General features: G+C 44.2%; 1 protein-coding gene across 6 annotated transcripts in view; it reads right to left on the bottom strand.

Annotated features, from left to right (window-relative positions):
- Window positions 1-19,443, bottom strand: part of Sox5 (SRY-box transcription factor 5) — a 970,651-nt gene that overhangs the window by 794,717 nt on the left and 156,491 nt on the right. For 5 of the 6 annotated variants that reach the window (XM_035448567.1, XM_027430149.2, XM_035448569.1 and 2 more), the window contains exon 2: window positions 13,476-13,555. The gene's annotated coding sequence lies outside the window, so the exon portion shown is untranslated. Of the gene's footprint in view, window positions 1-13,475; window positions 13,556-18,304; window positions 18,441-19,443 lie in introns of those variants that run through there. The other variant, XM_035448568.1, reaches the window with a different exon arrangement.

Below are 19,443 nucleotides of genomic sequence, written 5' to 3'. Positions count from 1 at the left end.
TGCTGCTTTGTTTTAAATGCCCGGGACCTGACAGGAGCCGGGGTTACTGGTGCAATGCTCTCTCATTTGGAAATGTATCAGGGACATGCCCTCTGTGGGTCAGGCTTTCATTTGCTGACGCTAATTTTCAGCTGCCTGCTCCTCATCCTTCGCTGTAGCCTGTGTCTTAGCCGGGCACGCTCCTGATTCCCCGCTCTATCCAGACAGTCCATGTAAATAGTGTTTACGTTAAGGAAGTCATGTTCAGTGTGACTAGAGCACACAGAAACTGATGTTGTTGTCACTTTAGATTAAGCTCTTATTTTAGCAAAGGAGGCAATTGGAGCAGGCAGCTGAGTGGCCGAATGAAATATTCAGCTCATTTCATTTAGAGCTACCCAGTTCCCATTGTTCACCCTGGCAAGCCGCTTAACCCTGTTGGTGCCGGCCTGGCAGTGCCTTGCACCCTCACACATGCACACTTCCTGCAACAGAAGCTGCCCATCCATCCATCCACCCTGAAATCACTGGGCGAAGGACAGGGGAGGCCGCCAGATGCATTTACTGAACCCCTGTCTATTTGTGTGATCAGGAAGGACGCTTTGAAAGGTCTCTGTGTGAGATCTGACTCCATATGTTTTTGAGACAGGGTTTCTTTGTGTGGCCCTGGCTGGCTTGGAACTAGCCCTGTAGACCAGGCTGGCCTCGAACTCACATAGATCCACCTGCCTCTGCCTCCTGAGTGTTGGGATTAAAGGTGTGTGCCACCACTGCCCAGCCCTGACTCCATTTCTTGATGCCCATGGAAGATGGGTAGACCAGAAAGATGCTCTTGTTATAATTGTGGAAGTGTTTGAAGGTAGAATGGACCCACAGAAGGGAGAAACTGGGCTTCATACCTCAAATCATTTTACATACAGCTCTTCAGGAGGGATTGCTTAAAATCAGCCGAGAGCCATCACCCAAGGACAAACCCACCCTCTACTCACATACTTGGAGCTCAAGCTTGTTATCTGGAAAGACTGGGCAAACAAAAATTCTGAATCATGTTTTTGTCTCCTTCCTAAAGATGCCACTAATTAACCCTTACCATGTCAAAATTCTGGATAACTTGTCCAAAACCTGTTAATCTATTTAGGGCCACAAAAACATTCTGCCATTATTCACCACATCAGAAAGACTTTGAGTTCTTGGGGCCTGGAGAGAAGGCTCAGCAGTTAAGAGTATTTGTTGCTCTTGCAGAGGACTGGGGTTCAATTGCCAGAGCCCATGTGGCTGCCCACAACCTTCTGCAACTCTCATTCCAGATGGTCCGTTGCCTTCTTCTGACCTCTGAGGGCATGAGGCACACATGCGGTACATGTATGTAGGACAACAAATAAATAATATAATAAATAAATCTGAAAAATGTTTTAAAGGACTTCTGAGTTCTAACTTGCGTGCTTTTCTGTTCTCTTCCGTCCTCCTCCTCTGCCCCTCTCTTCCCCTTCCCTCCGTTCTCCCCACATTCCCTTTCCCGTCTCCTTCCCCCACCATTTTTCTTCCTCACCTCATTTCCTCCTAGTCACACTCCCTCCCAGCTACCCCTCCCTGATCCCATTCTTCCTACCCCTCTCCCTCCCACCATCTCCTTCCCTGCCTGCCTTTCTCCCTCCCTCCTTCCTCCTCTTCCTGAGAACTCCAACAAGGAAATGAGACCCACAGAAATGACACTGAATTACGTCCACATATCAATTTCTTCAACTGACTACTTCAAGTTTGTGTCCTTAAAGTACAGGAATTTAGAGAAATTCTATTTGGGTAATAACTGTCAAAGAAGGAAAATGTCATGATATATTAATCACAGTATAAAAGGTAGCTGTCACTGGATTTTGTTTTGTTTTTTTATTTTGTTTGTTTGTTTTGCTTTTACGAGACAGGATTTCTCTGTAGCTTTGGAGGCTGTTCTAGAGCTCCCTCAGTAAACCAGGCTGGTTTGGAACTCACAGAGATCTGCCTGTCTCTGCCTCCTGACTGCTGGGATTAAAGGCGTGCGCTACCACTCAGATATAGGCTAGGTGCTGGCAAGACTCAAATCCACCACCAATGATGTGGAAAGTGGAACGACTAGGGTTTGGCACAGGGCCTTTGGTCACTGTGGTACCTACTCCAGGGGGAACGATGAGACCCAAACCTAGTTTCTTTCTCAGCACCCACATTCATGAGGAGTCACTGAACCAGGACACGTTCATGGGGCAATATGACCTCCAGCCTCATATGTGGGTCACAATGCTGAAGAGTTGGCATGGTAGGCAGACACCAGCAGCATCTTCACAAAGGGAAATATTTGTAAATCACATAAATATGCCTGATTCAACTTAAAATAACCTGTACTCCTAGTGTGACCCTGGATTTGATGGGTACTCACCAAAAGATGAGATGGCCAGCCTTCCCAAAGCAAGCACACCCATCAATAGATTTCGTGGAGTGTATTCCCAGGCCCAAGAAAATATCAAAATAAGTGAAGGACTCTGAAATTCTATCTCATCTCTGGTGGGAATATTACATCAACAGCCTAGCTTGGTGGCACACATATATAAACCCAATACTTGGGAAGGAAAGCAAGCATGTCAGAAGGCCAGGGAGTACCTCAGCTGTACATGTTCAAAGCCACCCTGAGGTACATGAGACTTGGTCTTAAAAAGCAACCAAAAGGAAAAAAAAATGTTATCTATCTGGTTAAGCAATTTGTTCTAACAGTCCTCAAAGACAGTTGTATTCAAGCCTTGGTCACCAGCCTGGCACTATTGGGAGGGGTTATAAATTTAAGATCTCAGACTTAGAAGGGGGATTTAGGTCAGGAGTGACTGATGTAACCTGAGGATTCTGGCCTCTTTCTCCTCTGCTTTTGCTCTTCAGACGAGAGATGGGAGATGTGCACACCACATGGCCCCAATGTGATGTTCTATCTCACCCTAGATCCAAAGGAACAAAACCAGAGACCATGGACTGGCACCCCAGGGCTGTCAGTCAAGTACACACTCCCCCTTCATAAGCTGATGTTGTGGTGTTTACTGCAGTAATAGAAAACTATCACAAAGCCTGGGAGTCCAGCTGACACTTGACAGTAATTGGTGTCTGAAGACAATTTTGTTCATGGAATCAAGAAACATAGTACAAATCTATGAGAAAGTACAAAGCCTACTATGTCTAAAATACAAAGGTCAGAAGTTAAAAATGTAAAAATAGCCACATTTCATCAGCTAAAGAAATAATACGAGGATAGAGGAGAACACACAGTGTGGTTATTTAAGACTGGCAACTGTCAAGAAGGCTACGGAAATACAAATTTGGGACACTATTTGTCAAAGTGTTCGTGGAAATAAACAAGAGAGGGAAACAAACCCGAAATTAACTGTGGTGCAATTTTCTCTTGTGCTGATTCTGTCTGAGCGAAGCAGGCATTTAATAACACACTGTCTTAAAAATATGCATAGCCTACTACGTTATATATAGAATTATAGATATGGAGAATATACAGCATCATACAATCCATTAAACAAAAGGCAGGTCAAAATGATCTCTAAAAAAGAGGTAAGGAAAGTTTGCTATGTAAATGACAATAGCAAATTGAATCAATCGTGTGTTAATTATATTTGATTAGGCAACAGAAAGAAACCCAATCTTTGTATTATATCATACTCAGTCACTGATCTTAGGAAATCTAATGGAGAAGGTTGGGCAGGTCCTCACACCAGGAATGTCAGCATTCTGGAAGTAGAGGCAAGGATATCACTGCAAGTTAAAGCCAGTCTTGTCTATATGAGGAGTTCTGGCTCAGCCAGGACTATGCAACGGGATGCTGTCTCTGAAAGGATAAGGTGAGGAGAAGGGTAGGGAAGGGAAAGATAAATCCAATCCCTGCACCAGAATGCTTCTGAAAACAGCTACATTTCTCTAGAAAATTTGATAGGCTTCTCAAAACTCTGTTCATTAGAAGTCTAAAGAAAAATAAAGTATTAGATTTAGGGATCGAATTCTTGGAACTTTCAAGACAGAAGAGTGAATTTCTGAAGTGGGTTAAAGGACTCGCTTGCTTTACACAATTTAGTTACCTTTCCATTTCATTTCTGGTCTGTCTAATCACCCTCTTTCTCTCTTTCTTGAAACCATAGAAATTGAATGGTTCAGCCAAGGAACGATTAGTAAATAAAATTTGAATGCAAAAATGTTAAGACTTGAAGGTAGGGCTGCAGAAAATTAAATTAAGAGTTTTTAAGTCTCTCTCATCAATAGCGAATATGAAGCAAAACCACAAATTCCCCCAAATTAGCAGAAGAACTTGATGAAAGAGGCATTCATAGTCGGCTTCATGGGCACACAGGAGTATGGCCTGTGACTTGGCACTGGGAGGCAGAGGCAGGAGGCCATTCTTTCTGGTCTACACAGCCAGTCCCAGGCCCAATGAGGCTACATAGTGAGACTCTTGGGAAAAAGAGATCATTCATACACTCTCCCCACAGAGCCCACCTGTGTCCACCCTGTCAGATTTCCCTCCTACTTCTTACCTCCACACCCAAACACAGGAAGTGCTTCAAGACAGGGGACCTGCTAGATAAATGCAGAGTAATCTCACAGTCCAGCCACATACATTACACACAAAGGTGCACATACGCTAACATGTGTGCACACACATTGATAAGTGCTTAGCATGCTGCAGATTCCCAGGTGGACTCGAACGAAGTCCTCAACAGAACAGAAACTCACCGTCAAGCAGTGTTTTAAGAAAGCAACTGCTCTTTGGATTTCACATGTCCATCAGGATCTGCATGGCAAAGGCTTGGTCCCCACCATGACAGTGTTCCTTGGAGGTGGACTCTACATTTTTGGTGGCATGTCTTTGAGACATGGTAGAACCCAAGCCCTGTCTTCCCCTTTCTTTCTCTTCCTGGCCCCGAGGGAGTGACCCTGCTCCACCAATGGTTCCCACATGCTGTCCACAGGCCCACCTGACCATGAATGAGTTCCTTCAAGATGGCCAGAAAAAAATAAGCCTTTTATTCATGGAAGATGTTTCAAGTATTTATTACAGTAATGAGAAACCAGGAAAGCTCAACAGCCAGTGACTTACACAGATCATCATCTAAAACAAGATGTAGCCAGACCTGGCCTTCAAATAGCTCCCATCATATCAAATATGAATAGCTTGAATGTTTCCCATCAATAAAGATATTGAATATAAATATCTTTAACAAACCTGACAACAGAGACACAAACTTCAAACTGCATATTTAGTTTTTCTTATGAGAGGACATTTGGCATGAAAATCTACTCACGAATATTATGATTTGATTATGTCAAATTTTGTACAAATTATTTTTCATTTTTACTTATGCATTATCTTGCCCTTGCTCACTGAGCTTATCTTATTTAGGCTCTAGCCCTCTCAAAGGAAGTTCATCAACACCAGAGCTGAACAACCTGACTGTCAGGTATTTCTACCTCTCACACTCAGAGTGTGTGTAAGCATTTCCGGCATGTGACATCACTGCTTACATAAAAGATTTACAAATAGCGTCTAATGCTTTCTAAGTCTCAGGAAGAGACCACAATAAATAACCCCATAGGAGCCCAGGGGAGCACACAGTAATGGACGGCATCCATCTTGCTTCAGATTAAAATGAAAAGGAGGTAAATTTTACCAAATAATTTAGCTTGAAAAACTTTAAAATTATAATGCCCAATGCTGGTGGGTATATGGAAAAGAAAACTGTTTCCACATTTACAGTAGCAGGGTTAAGTGACACAGATTTATCTGAAAAGCTATGAGGTATCAGATATCACAGCAAAGTGAGATATTCATACACTTTGACATAGTCAATCCACCTCTGTGAATACACACACACACACACACACACACACACACACACACACAGAGATACACATATACACACACAAACACACACACACTGTTACACACATACACACACAAACACACATGAAAACAAACAGATACACACCCAGATACACATACACACACACAGATACACACACAAACACACACACACTGTTACACACATACACACACAAACATACACACACTGTTACACACATACACACACAAACACACATGAAAACAAACACATACACACCCAGATACACATACACACACACACAGATACACATATACACACACAAACACACGCAGAGATACACATATACACACACAAACACACATGAAAGCAAACACACAAACACAGATATACATATACACACACAAACACACATGAAAACAAACATATACACATAGATACACATATACACACACAGGCACACATGCACACACATGCACGCGTGCGCGCACACGCACACACGCACAAAGATGCCCAATAAAAAGCTTACACTCCTGACCTACCTGTACCTCGTGCCCCGCATGAGAGTCCCTGGCCCACGCTGTTTCACTGCACCACTATGCCCCACCCACCCCCAGTCTTCCCACTGTCTCGTCTCCTTCCCTCTGTGACAATGCTGTTTTGAGAAATGGCATTACTACAGTCTCACTTTGGAGCTGTATCTGTAACCAGGAAGCCTGTCACTTACAATAGATAAAATGAGAAGCACAAGTGTGGTGGGAAGTGTGTAGGGTGCACTACGCCACTCTGCATGAATAGAGATATAACAGAAGGCAATCTTACAGAAAGAGAAAGCACTGCAAATGACGGAAGTTCTAAACCCGGTGGGAGGGGCTCACGAGGCCTCCCCATAGCTGGGGAGCTGCTGGTAGTTGACGGCTTCTGATGAAGCAGTTTTCCTCAGTGTTGCAGCCACAGGTGTGCTGCCCACCCACGTTCCTGCAAACAACCCAAATGAAACTCCAAGATTCAGGTTCCTTTTTTTCCCTTTAAGGACATGAAAGTAGCAGAACTTGTTAAGAATGGGGCCAGAATGAGCAGGAAGGGAGAAGAAAAGGTGACCTTCAGAAATGACTATGCTCACCCTCCTATACCTTAGCAGATGTCTGAGTGAAATGGATCCTCTCCTTGTTTCTGGCCAACAGCTTTCTACCCCAAATCACCTCGAAAATAACCTCAGACCAGACATGCGGTTAATAGCAACCGTGGGCTATTTGTCCCTCTGTGGTGCTTGCCACCTGACGAAAAGGCCTTTCCCTGTGTGTTGCCCTGATGAATTACAGTTTCTTGGAGTAGGGACTTCAAGGATCAAGAGTCTTCCCTGGGTAATAACTCAGCGTTCCTCAGTTGAATGACTTGGTGAAAAGGGGGATGTTAATGTTTGGCACTGTTTGACCTGAGGAGCACATCACAAGATGTCTGTGTTCTTGGGCTCACACGGAGGAATGCTCCTTCACACCCCTCAGCGGTTCAGGTCAAGCAGTCAGCATGGCCCTTGTTGGGGTCAAAAATGCAGTCAGGGTGAGGAGACAGCTTGGCGAGTAACCTGCTTGCTAAGAAATGAGAGGACCTGAGCTTGGATACCCAACTCCCATGCAAAAGATGGGCCCAGTGGGGGGCATCTAGACAGCTCAGCCAATCAGTGAACTCCGGATTTAGTGAGAGGCCCTTTGTCAAAAACAAGGTGTAGATGGATAGAGGAAGACATCTGATGTGGACTTCTGGCCTCCATATATGTGCACAGACACACATTCTCCCCTCTCTCTCCTCCCTCCCCCTCCCTCCCTCCCTCCCCCCCTCTCTCTCTGTCTCTCTCTCTCTCTCTCTCCCTCCCTCCCTCCCCCTCTCTCAGGAGGGGACACAGTAAACAAAGGATACATGGAACTCCAGCTCACACAACACAGTAGATTCCTTTATCTTATACAATTGTTATGCACACTTTGGGGCTGGGATGTAGCTCAGCTGGTGAAGCATTTGCTGGGTGCGCACACAGCCGTGGGTTTGGTCCTCAGTGAGACCTGCTGTGGTATAGTGGGGCACACCTGTAATCTCGGGACTCTGATGTGGACACAGGAGGGTCAGGGGTTCAAGGTCATCCTGGATGGTGGTCATAGCCAATCTGAGTATAGGACATTCTATCTCAAAATCATCATCATCGTTGCCATCATCATCATGGTAAATAATAACCAATTAACACAATGCTTATTGCGCTTACCCAGACACCACATGCTCTACACTTTCCCAAAGCTGGTGTGACAGCAGGCTTGTTCACAGAGGCGGAGCTGTGATTGTTCAGCCAGATGAGGCCTATACACACTCATTCATGAAGTCATCCCCACATGAGTGTTTGTCAATAAAGTGATGCTAGTTGGGAAGTGCAGCCTGGCAGAGGAGCCCTTGCCTGGCATGAACAGACTCAGGGAGAAGGAAGTGGGGAAGTGGACCCTGCCAGCTTAGGTAACTTCTGGTTATTTTTGTTAGGAAGATCTTTAGTTTGGCTCTAGGGTCTCACAAAGACCAGGCTGGTCTTGAACCTGCTATGTAGCTAAGGAGAACCTTGAACTCCTCATCCTTTTGCCTCCATTCCCCAAGTGCTGAGATCATAGATGTAGACTCCACTATGTCTGGCCCTATTAGTGCAACTTTTTTTAAAGATTCATTTATTATTTCATGTGTATGACTGTTTTTGCCTGTACGTATGTATGTGTATGTGTGTGTTTGGTATCTCTGGTGTTCAGAAGAGGGTGTCTGATCTGCTGGGACTAGAGTTACATATGGTTGTGAGCCCCATGTGGGTGCTGGGAATTTAACTAGGGCCCTCTGCAAGAGCAACAAGGCCTCTTTACCCCTGGGGCGTCGCTCTAGGTTCCTAGCAGAATCTTTCAAACTCCTATTTTTCAGTCCTTATGTAAAAGTGTTTGTAGATGGCTGTATTTGATTTATACTAAGACATTTGATTTATAATATTTTTGTAACTGGCTCTAATTTCCATTAGGTCTCTCACTCAGTCTCTTAAAACTCACACACCTACAAAAGGCTTATTTACATATCCAACAGTCAACTTTACTTGAAATCATGTACACCATTAGCTAAATTTCCCTAATGCCATTTCCTTAAAGTGAAATTAAAAAAAACTCTTACTACACATATTTCTTAGTATGTGAATAACCATTGCAGTTTTGGCAACAAAAATCTTACCATGGACACATCTGATGGCAAATACATCAGATCCAACTAAAGAAATGATAAAGAAAAAAATATGCCCTGGAATAAGACAGTGATGAATATTACCAGACTCTGATTAGGCTCACCATGCATCAAGCTTGATTTTTAAGTTGATATTTTCAATATCATCTCCCACTCAGGAGGCAATAAGAACAGGTTAGAAAAGGGAGACATTCACAGCAACCTGAGAGACCCAAACAATACCCCTGGTGAAGTTCAACAGTCCACCCTTTTCCTGCGAAGCCATTAGTTATTCCCACTATTCCGTAAGTCCCTTGAAGGGACTTCAAGCAAACATTTATCTTTATTCTTTCGTATGTTTTCAACATGTTGCTTTATTATGCTATGTTTAGATAGTCCTCCTGAGAAGGAGGCCACACACACAGCCTAGTTAAACAGGGATACATATCAGGGGCCCTGGAAATGCAACTGCAGGTCACAGGAGGATACCAGTGAACACCACGCCATTTTAATAGCTGAGGAAATGTGGCCATCCTGCCTAACTTGTTTGGTGAGTTCAGGTAGGAATTGGTTTTCCAGCCAAGAGTATGATGTCAGCTTAGACCATGGCTCTGCAGGCTTGTGATTCCTGGGTCACTTAGGGATGGCACAATTTCATGTTTATGTGACGGCTACTCCTGTGTGTACTATGGTTGTTTGGAAAAGAGTGACCCCCTTCCTGCTCCACATGACCCAGCATCTCTGCACCTTGACCTTAAAGACACCTGAAGTAATTCAGCCTCCTTGAGCCCTAGCCCTCCATGTTGAAGAATGTCTCCCTCAAAATCTCAAAATCAAGATGATGAAATTCTTTCCCTTTACACTTATGTATTTATGGGGGTAGTCAGCATGTGTCATGATACCTCCATGATATGTGGAGGCCATAGGGTATATTTTGGCTGTCTTTTCTCTCTTCCCCTTCATGGGTTCCAGGGATGGAACTCACATAGTCAGTCTATCCCCGGTACCTTGGAAGGTGACCTAGCCTTGTTAAATATGAATGGTTAAAATGAGGTAACTCATGTGGGAAGTCAGTCAAAAGAATAAAACAGACAGAGCTGGGCATGGTGGCGCATGTCTTTAACCCCAGCACTCAGGAGGCAGAGGCAGGCAGATCTTTGAGTTCAAGGCCAACCTGGTCTCCAGAGTGAGTTCCAGAATAGCTAAGGCTACACAGAGAAACTCTGTCTTGAAAATAAACAAAAACAAATCAAATAAGCAAAAAGAGGGAAATGTGGACACAGTGACAGATGTTCGATGCTAACTTTCTGTCACTATAACCAAATACGTGAGGCAAATACTACACATGGGGAAAAACAGCTTCTAGAAAAAAAAAAAAAAAACTTCTAGAAACATGTTTCTAGAAGTGACTCCAGGGCCACTGGACCCCACCAGGTGGGTGCCCATGATGCATCCTGGCTGAAGCATGCAGCGGAGTGAAGCCACTCACAGTATGGGCAGGAATCAAAGAGAGGTAGCACAGTCAATTGCGGAGGCAGCCATAACCCCGCCACCAAAAGTTCTGCTATAAGGTCTAATCTCCTTGATCTACTGCCTCCCAGTGGCACCCAGGGGGTCACACTTTTGATATGTGGGTATTTGGGGGACCACTTATCCAGGCCCCAGAACACACTTGGGAATGAACAATGTAGGAGACAGAGAGAAAAGATGTCCCTTTGTGCCAAGGAGGAGGAGATGGCACCTTCCCCCAAAGCCTTCAGAAAGGCCCAACCTTGCAGACTCCATTACTGTGAGCATCAGAGACTCTGAGACAACAAACTCCTGCTGTTTGAAGGCCACCCAAATGAGACATATTCCAGGGAGTGCCCTCCTGAACTTCTTCAACAGTAAACCCTTAGTATAAAATGCCCTGAACTGTTTTAAAACAACTAAAACAACATGGAAGGAGCCCAAAGAGCAAAGGCTCATTTCTTTATCATATGGAGCAGAACACTGGAAATATTTGGCCTTATTTCCACAAGTATTACTTCTTTACCCTGGGTAACCATTTGAATGGTTGCTTCCTGGACTTCCAATGGCAGGGGTTGGGGGATCCACAGAGCAAAAAGCATGGGGAGGGAAGAACCAATTAGGGGAGTTTGAGTCCCAAAATCTCAGTGTTTTCTGGGTAACTAGGGTGGTTCCCACACACAGATGTGGACATAGAAGAGACGTTTGTATAGATGAACTAACTTAAGAGAAGAAATCACCCCTCTGCATGAAAAATTCAGTGTAGTCAAGACAGGTATAGGCATTGGCAAGACCAGGGAGTATCATGAGGGTAGGGAAGCTACAATCTAATGTTCTTTACCCTCACACACAAGCTTTCTCCTGCCTCTACTTTCCCTAGTTGCGGTAGAATGACCAGAACTTAGACAGGAAGATTCAACCTTCACTGAACAACTAGGAAATTCTCAAGTAAAGGACCAGCTCCAAATCCAGACTTTGAAAGGAACCGAGGAGGAGTTAGATGGCTTTAAAATTTAACAGAGAGGTGTCAAGACTCAATGGGATGCTGAATAAACTCCCTGCCCCATGGGAAATCAATTATGAAACTTCTATGGCAAGAAGTTTCTAGAAGGCCTACCAGGTTCTATCCCCCATGGTTCAGAGATTGGTTTGCCATGGCGGAATTCTGGAAGTCAGGAAGGTTGGGAGAGGAACAGGTCTGGAATCTGAGAAAAACTTGTCCCCTCACACAGACCATTAAGATGCATGCTTCATGGGCATGCTGGCCATGTGCAAGACAGCTAAACATCGGCTCAAGAAAACCAGTGGATTCATCCATTAACACTATTGAACCCCATGATGGAGAATGGATGGTATGAAAAACAGGAGCAGAGTGGGCAGTGGATATTGAAGGAGAAGCCATGCTCAAGTTAAGACAGTTGAAGCCAGATGTGTCCAGTGGAGGAAACATACAAACCCCCTCCCAAAGTAGAGGGATTTGTCTACCAGAACTACAAAGCACACCTAACTTAACAGAGCACCAGTTCATGTGAGAGTCTCCCCAAGAGGTTTTCCATTCTTCTTTCCCATGTTCTAACCCACTATAATTCAGCTACAGCAGCCAATGAGTCAGTGAGCAGGTGACTGGTGAAGCCCCACCAACATGAGCCTCCATGAGTCTGGAAAGACAATTTGCTGTTAACTCTGGAGCTGTGGGTGTGGCCTGATGTTGGGCTTGTGTACAGCTGATGCCCAGCATCTGGCTGGAGATCAGAAGTATTCAGAACAGTCTTTTTTTTTTTATCTACATGTAAGCCTATAAGATCTGGAGCCTGATTAAGACCTACATTTGACCAAGAGATAACAATTTAAAAATGTGATTGATTTATTTCTTTGCTGAGCAGTTTGATGTCAAGTTGTCACAAGCTAAAATCATCTGAGAGGAGACTTCAATAAGAAAATGTCTCCATAAGATTCAGGCTGTATGCACACCAGTAGGGCATTTTCTTAGTGATTGATAGAGAAGGGCTCAGCCCATGGTGGGTGGTGTCATCCCTGGGCTGATGGTTCTGGGTTCTATAAGCAGGCTGAGAAGGCCATGGAGAACAAGCCAGTAAGCAATACTCCTCCATGGTCTCTAAATTATCTACTGCCTACAGGTTCCATCCCTGCTTGAGTTCCTGTCCTGACTTCCTTTGATGATGAACCATGATGTGGAAATGAAAGCTGAATAAACCCTTTCCTCCCAGTTTGCTTTGGTCAAGCAATAGTAACCTTATCACAGCAATAATAACTTTAACTGAGACAATTTCCACACTGGGCTTGTTCAAAGTGTGTTACAGAGTAAAACAGTTATGGGGAGATAAGGGTAGGTGAGAACTCACTAAGGGGTGAAGTTTAGATCTTAGAAATGGCAAGATAGTTTCTTCAGAGTATGTCATGGTAGTGTACAGAGTCCATGAAGTAAGTACCATGCTTCAGGGTGGCAGGGCAAAGGACAGGCAGTTTTAAGACACTCCACAGGGTTTGTTTTAGTCACCAGGATTAACAGATGGGTCCAGGATGCACCTGGAAAGTATAAGAGATGAGCAGAAGTCTCTTGAAGATAGGACATAGTATGTGACTGGGGATAAAAGGCAGTGGTGACTCTTGCTGAGCATCCTAGAATGCATGAGGCCCCGAGATCCACTGAAACACTGCAAAAGAAAATAATGTAGGAGAAGAAAGAGGGCAGACAAACAAAAGAGGGCAGACAATGGAGAAATGGTCCACACATGGGCTCAACGAGGGATGCGAGGGTAGAAATGGAGCTGGAGACTCTCGCCTTAAGAACTTAAGACCAAAAGGCCTCGCTGAGGACACAGACGCATCCTCACATCACCGTTTACATGGCTAACTGGAGGACCCCATGGATACAGGAAGGAGTCATACCTGCCACATGTGGGAGGCTTGTCCAAGACTTCTTAGGATCCTCCAGAAGTAGATCTTGATACCACAACAGGTCAGAGTGTCTAGAAGAGAATCAGAGTCAACTTGTTTAGCTTCGTGGTCTACAAAGATGGTGTTGCAGCTGAGAAAACTTGGGTGTTCAGGGAAATACTGTTGGAAGCAATCAGCCACACATGACAGAGCAATACACTGAGAAACCCGCCTACACTGAGTACTCGCTCCACAAAAGGGGGAAAATACAGTGAATCCCACTGCTTATTTTCAACAATTACATTGTCCATTTCAAAGAAAATGCTCCAAATAAGAGAAAATGCAGGATAAAGAAGCCTACTGGGGGATTTTGAAGTTCCTATCTGCTGTGTTTTATGTAGAAAATGTCCCCCAGAGGCTCATGTGTTGGGACACCTGGTCCCCAGCTGGTAGTGCCCAGTTAGAAGACTTTGGGGCCTCTCTGGAAAAAAAAAAAGCAGATTAATGGGAATGGGCCTTGAGGTTTTTAGGCCAGACCTACTTCCCGACTGCTCTCTGTTTCTGGGTTGGTGAGGCGATATGACCGGCAACCATACAACCATACTGTGATGCCTCCTCAGCCAGAATGGGCTGCACCGCTCCTTAATCTCTACTTGAGGGAGACTTGGGGACAGAAAAGAGAAAAGCACTGAGTATGTATCCAAGATGCCGAATATTTACAACTTCCACATCTGTTTCTGATGAGAGAAGAAAGGCAAATGGAGGAAAAGGGACAGATTTTGATGGGAACATCACTTCTGCTGGGAGCTGGCAGACTTCTTCGATGAGATGACATCTGAGCAGAGGCTTTGCTAAAGTGAGTGAGCCAGGCAGAGAGGGCTGCTCTCTAGACACAGGGGACAGTAGGAACAAAGGCCCTGTGGTAAGAGCTGACAAGCATGTCCAGCAAAAGCCAGAGACCTCTGTAACTACACAACATAGGTCAGGAAAGGGGCAGTGGACAAATGGTTCTGGACAGAAGGTTATTGTCCTCTTCCATTATCATTTCTGTATTTGGCCACTGTCTTTCCAATTTGCTCATTTTCTCACTTATCTTGCGTTTCAGCTACTCAGCACACAAGCATTCAGGATTGCCTGAAAACATTATAAGATATGTCATCCCCTAAACTGGTGATTTAATTTGCTTTGAAGACTACTGCTTTCATGTTCATTCAACAGCTCTCATTTTCCACTAATATTTTATGATATATCTTTTCATCCATTCGTTTTCCAGCCTGCACACATTATTATATTTAACAGTTTCTTCTGTGTTGTTTTGTTTGTTCTTTAGACAAGGTTTTAGAATATGCTTCTTGCTGACCTAGCAGTCACTAGGGAGCTCAGGTGGACCTTGAACCCATAGCAACCCCCATGCTTCAGTTGCCCTGGAAACTGGTATTACAGATATGGACCACCACACCCAAATGAACAGTTAGACAGAAGTTCATTTAGATCCTGTTTGGTGGTCCATCAATGTATCTTTTAATTGTTGTGTTTAGACCATTTACCTTTAGTGTGTATATTGCAGTGTTAGGGCTTTAGGCCTGCATTTTCTTTCTGGGCTTTCCCCTCAGTTTCTCACTTCTGTATTCTTCCTGCCTTTGATTTTTATCTCTCAGTTTTAACTTAATTTTAATGCTCCTAACTTGTGGGTTTTTTTAAACTACTCATGCTTAGGGGTTTCTCTAGATGTATGGCATTTTAAATTTATACCGTCATGCTAAGCTGGTGTTACCAGCTTACCAGTTTGAATGAGGTATGCTCTATTCAATAGTTCTGGTAAATACAGTAAATGAATTTCGATGTCTAGATAAATAACTATGTGCAACATGATCCTGTTTTCTACCACATAGAACAAAAGCACATATCTACACTCCCAAGACAGACAATAGAAAGGAGGGGGTGAAAATTCTAACTGATTCAAAAACATCAAGGTATCTATCATTTGATTTATAGCACTTTGGAATAGGCAGTTTTTTAAAGAGACTAAGATCATAAGTCTGGAAAAGTCTTTGAAACTCTAGGCAAGAATTTCCACGTAGTCTGTTTATCATGTCATGAACTATCCCAACAGCCTATCACCTGCCAGGAATATAAGCAGGCTTAGCAGTTGCCCTTATCAACAATCAATTGCAGGCATACACAGCCAACTTCCAAGGTCAAGATGAGTCAACTGCAAAGCTGAGTTAGAACCAGGGTCTGACGGCACTGAGCTCCACTGAGAGGAAGAAAAAAATATTAACTTTTCTCTCCAGTGTGTTAACAGTCTGCTTGGCATTCAATTACACTTCATTTCCTTAAGGGAGGCAAAATAAGAACGCGGCAGATGGGCTACCCCAGTCATCTGCATTGGAACAGAACCAGGAAACAAGGGCTGAGAGGCACCCACTTGCCAAGAGTAGCAATAGATAACAAATAAATGGCCTGATCATCGATACTTCAGACAGGAGCCCAGAAAGGTCTCAAAAATGAAATTATGAATCTATTTCCTCTGTACAGGTGATGCCTTTCCCCACCTAGCTAGGCAACCACAGAAATGGAAATTGGATGAACCAGACCTTTATTCCAGTGTACAATTTTACTCATGTTAGATATAAAAACCTTGAGTGTGTGCAAAAGATATCGTCCTCAATTCCCAAAATATTTTCTCTGTTCCCTGATTCACTCTATGAAGAATCAGACCTCTAGTGTGGAGCTCTGAGTGACAGACTTTCCCTTTTAGTCATGAAATCTTCTATAATCCAAGCAGGGGAAAAAATTCTTGCTCATCTTCCATTTATATTCACAGTAGGATACTATAATTAAATAATAGAGTTTCATTTACTTGGGCTCAAATCCATTAGGTTTTTTTTTTTTCTTATTTTCACTCATCTCTTTCCTCTGAAATGTATCCCAGGATTATTTTCACCCCTGAGCACACACATATACAGATCTGTGAATCTATAATGAGCTCTTCCTGTTTTTAGCACAGCTTTATATCTGATTAAATGCCTAAATTACCTCCACCTAGATGCTGTCTAAATATGAACAAATACTCGGTTCACACTGGGGGAAAAGAGTCAGCCTTCAACAGCTAAGAATCCAGTCACATACATGTACTGTTTACTCCTGGGAAAACACGGTTCACAAAATAACGAGAGTTTCTTGAGCTGCTATCCACAAAGGTTTAGATGTTCAAATGCCCTTGTGTTCCAGACCAGGCTGCTACAACACAGTACCAAGGAGAATCATGGATAGACACAGACAGAGCCTAGGGCCTTCCCCTCATCTAACAGGAACATGTGCTGCCAAATATATGTATTTCCAGGATGAGGGAAATGGCCCTGGTGCTCCGAATTCCAGCAGGGAAGTCCATTACTGGGGAAAGAAACTGGAATGCTGCCACTAGACTACCCAACTAAGGCTTCAGAGCTGTCCCTGCCCAGCACAGGAACTAGACAGGACTGCTATGTTTCTAGATGTTTTTAACTAAGAACCTTGCAGATCATGTACCTCTGAAAAACCCTGTCCACACCACCTTCACCCTAGTCCTTTCCTCTTTCAGGTTTTCTCCTGGAAACCCAAGCATCCTCCAAGCATTTCCAATACAGAGGATGCAAATTATATCTCTTCCCCTCTTTTTTTGCCTCCTGGAATTGGGATAAGAAAGAGAAAAACCAGAAAAGCCAACTATGGCACCAAAGACCATCAAAACAGCTGGTGAAAGCTGACCCCATGTCTCATCAGTTAGCTGTGTATGTCCCCTCTACACATAAATACACCCTCTGCCAATTGTCACAGGCTAGCAGTAAAATATGACTTCACTAGGTAGGAAGTCAGTAGGTAGGAAGACCCAGTTTCTTCAGCGCTGTAAACTGGTCATAAGAAGACAGACTACCAATCCATTTCTTTCTGTGTTAATGAACCACGTTTGGTGGGACAATGTGTCTCCTTCCCAGCCCTCATACTACAGTGGATCAATAGAAACTACCACAGGCAAGGAGTTTGACTTAGACACCATATCATATTCTAATGCTTTTTTATCACACAGAGCCATTGCTCCTGATTAAAGGAAAACCCCAGAGAAAACATCAAACTCTAAATCAAAAAGAATTCACTTACATCCACTACTAAGCTTTATGTGAAGGAGTAGGGTCTACCATGGTAGGTCAGTGGGAAAATTGTTGGCTCTACGAGCCTGAGGGGACCTGAGCGTGGATAACTTAGCACCCATGTAAACACATCTCTAACCCTAGTGCTGGGGCAGGAAAGAGTCAGGAACCTCCTGGGGCCTCTCTGCTAGCCAGTCAGTGGTGAGCTGCAGGGTCAGGAAGAGACTGTGCCAAAAACAGGAGACATTTGATACAGGATGACACTTGGCATCAGCTCAGACATCCACACATGCAAGGGTAGAAACACACACACACACACACACACACACACACACACACCACACATACACACACCACACACACACACACACACACACACACACACACACACACACACACACACACGTGCGCGCGCAGAGTGGGTGGAACAACAAAAAAGACTAAATGGATAAAGGGGTAGGATCAACATACCAATCTGAGAGCTAGGCTGGCAAAGTCTGCTTCATGCTGAAAGTTCTCAGCACAAACCTTACCCAGTAACAGCAGAACCCAAGCCCCTTCCATGAATAAGACGCGATTTCCAGCCCTAACATTAGTATCACAGACAGTCTCAACCCTTGTATGAATACTAAGTCAAATTAAATATATTGTTGAGCAATGCCTGCAACGTACTTTGTGAGGCAAAACAGAAAACAAAGCCATTAAGCTCACCATAAAGAAGCTGTGATCCAAGTACTTCAAAGACGCAAAAGTCATTAGCAGAGAAAGAGGTAGATGAGGGGCAACACCAGGATGCCCAGAGCATGGGGTTACAGGAAAGCCTGGGTGTCTATGTCCATAGATCAAACAACAGCAACAACAAAATAGTACCTGGAATATAACAGAAACATTTATAGATAGCTCATCTTGGGCACCTGGAATTCTTAAAGGAAAGGACCTGAGGTATAGTGAGCCAGTGGGTGGTCTTCCCCTGGCTTTGAGGAGGCAGGAAGAACCTGAATATCAGGGCTTGCTGCAGGCCCGAGCAGGAGCAGAGCAGGCCCTGCATCTTAGGAAGTGCCAGAGATAACAGCATCTTCCGACTTTCATCTCTGTGCTCTGAGAGCCAGGCCATTAGGGTGCACAGCTCAGTATGGCCTAGCCAGGGTTCTCCCCGAGGGACACACATCTTACTTCTGGGAGACCCTGGACTCTTGCAGGCCACACAGCCACAATCTCCAGCTTCTACCCAGGCACCTGCTTAAGCAATAGAGAGCAGTTCCACAGGCCATGGGCTTCCCTATCTCTGACCCTGCGGGGTAGCATCATAAATCATTCCATTATGTGTGGCTTCTCTGAATCCACTGGAGGCTATGGAAGTGTTCAAATGCCAAGGATTGGGTAAGGAGTCTTGATGACTGGAACACAGTCCTAGGTAAGGAAATCTACTCAACAAGTCACTCGTGTGTGTGTGTGTGTGTGTGTGTGTGTGTGTGTGTGTGTGTGTGTGTGTGTGTAAGAGATTCAATAAAGTAAAAGCATTGAGTACCAGGAGGAGGCCGCTATAGTAGATATGATTTGTGAGTGTTGCCATTCAAGCGTGGTTTAATAGAAACATTGCTGTGTATGGAAACTTGTGACAGATTCAGTGCATATCTGAAGGACTCTGGCCACATGACCTCACCTGTAGAACCAAATCCTGTCCATAGATAAACAGTGTAAGCTTCCCATTGGACAGCCAGGCTGGTCAGTCTTCAGAGTTTGGGGTAGAGAGTTGGCCTGAACTCCTTTAAACTCTAAGGATGACTTCCCAGGACCTTAGCAGGCAATACTGAGCTCCAGGAAGCCACACACTGTGTTCACCCTCACCC

The sequence above is a fragment of the Cricetulus griseus genome, chromosome 8 (genome assembly GCF_003668045.3).
Source record: "Cricetulus griseus strain 17A/GY chromosome 8, alternate assembly CriGri-PICRH-1.0, whole genome shotgun sequence".
Taxonomy (NCBI): Eukaryota; Metazoa; Chordata; class Mammalia; order Rodentia; family Cricetidae; genus Cricetulus; species Cricetulus griseus.
The sequence above is the reverse complement of the archived record's forward strand: the minus strand, read 5'-3'. Positions and strand labels throughout refer to the sequence as shown.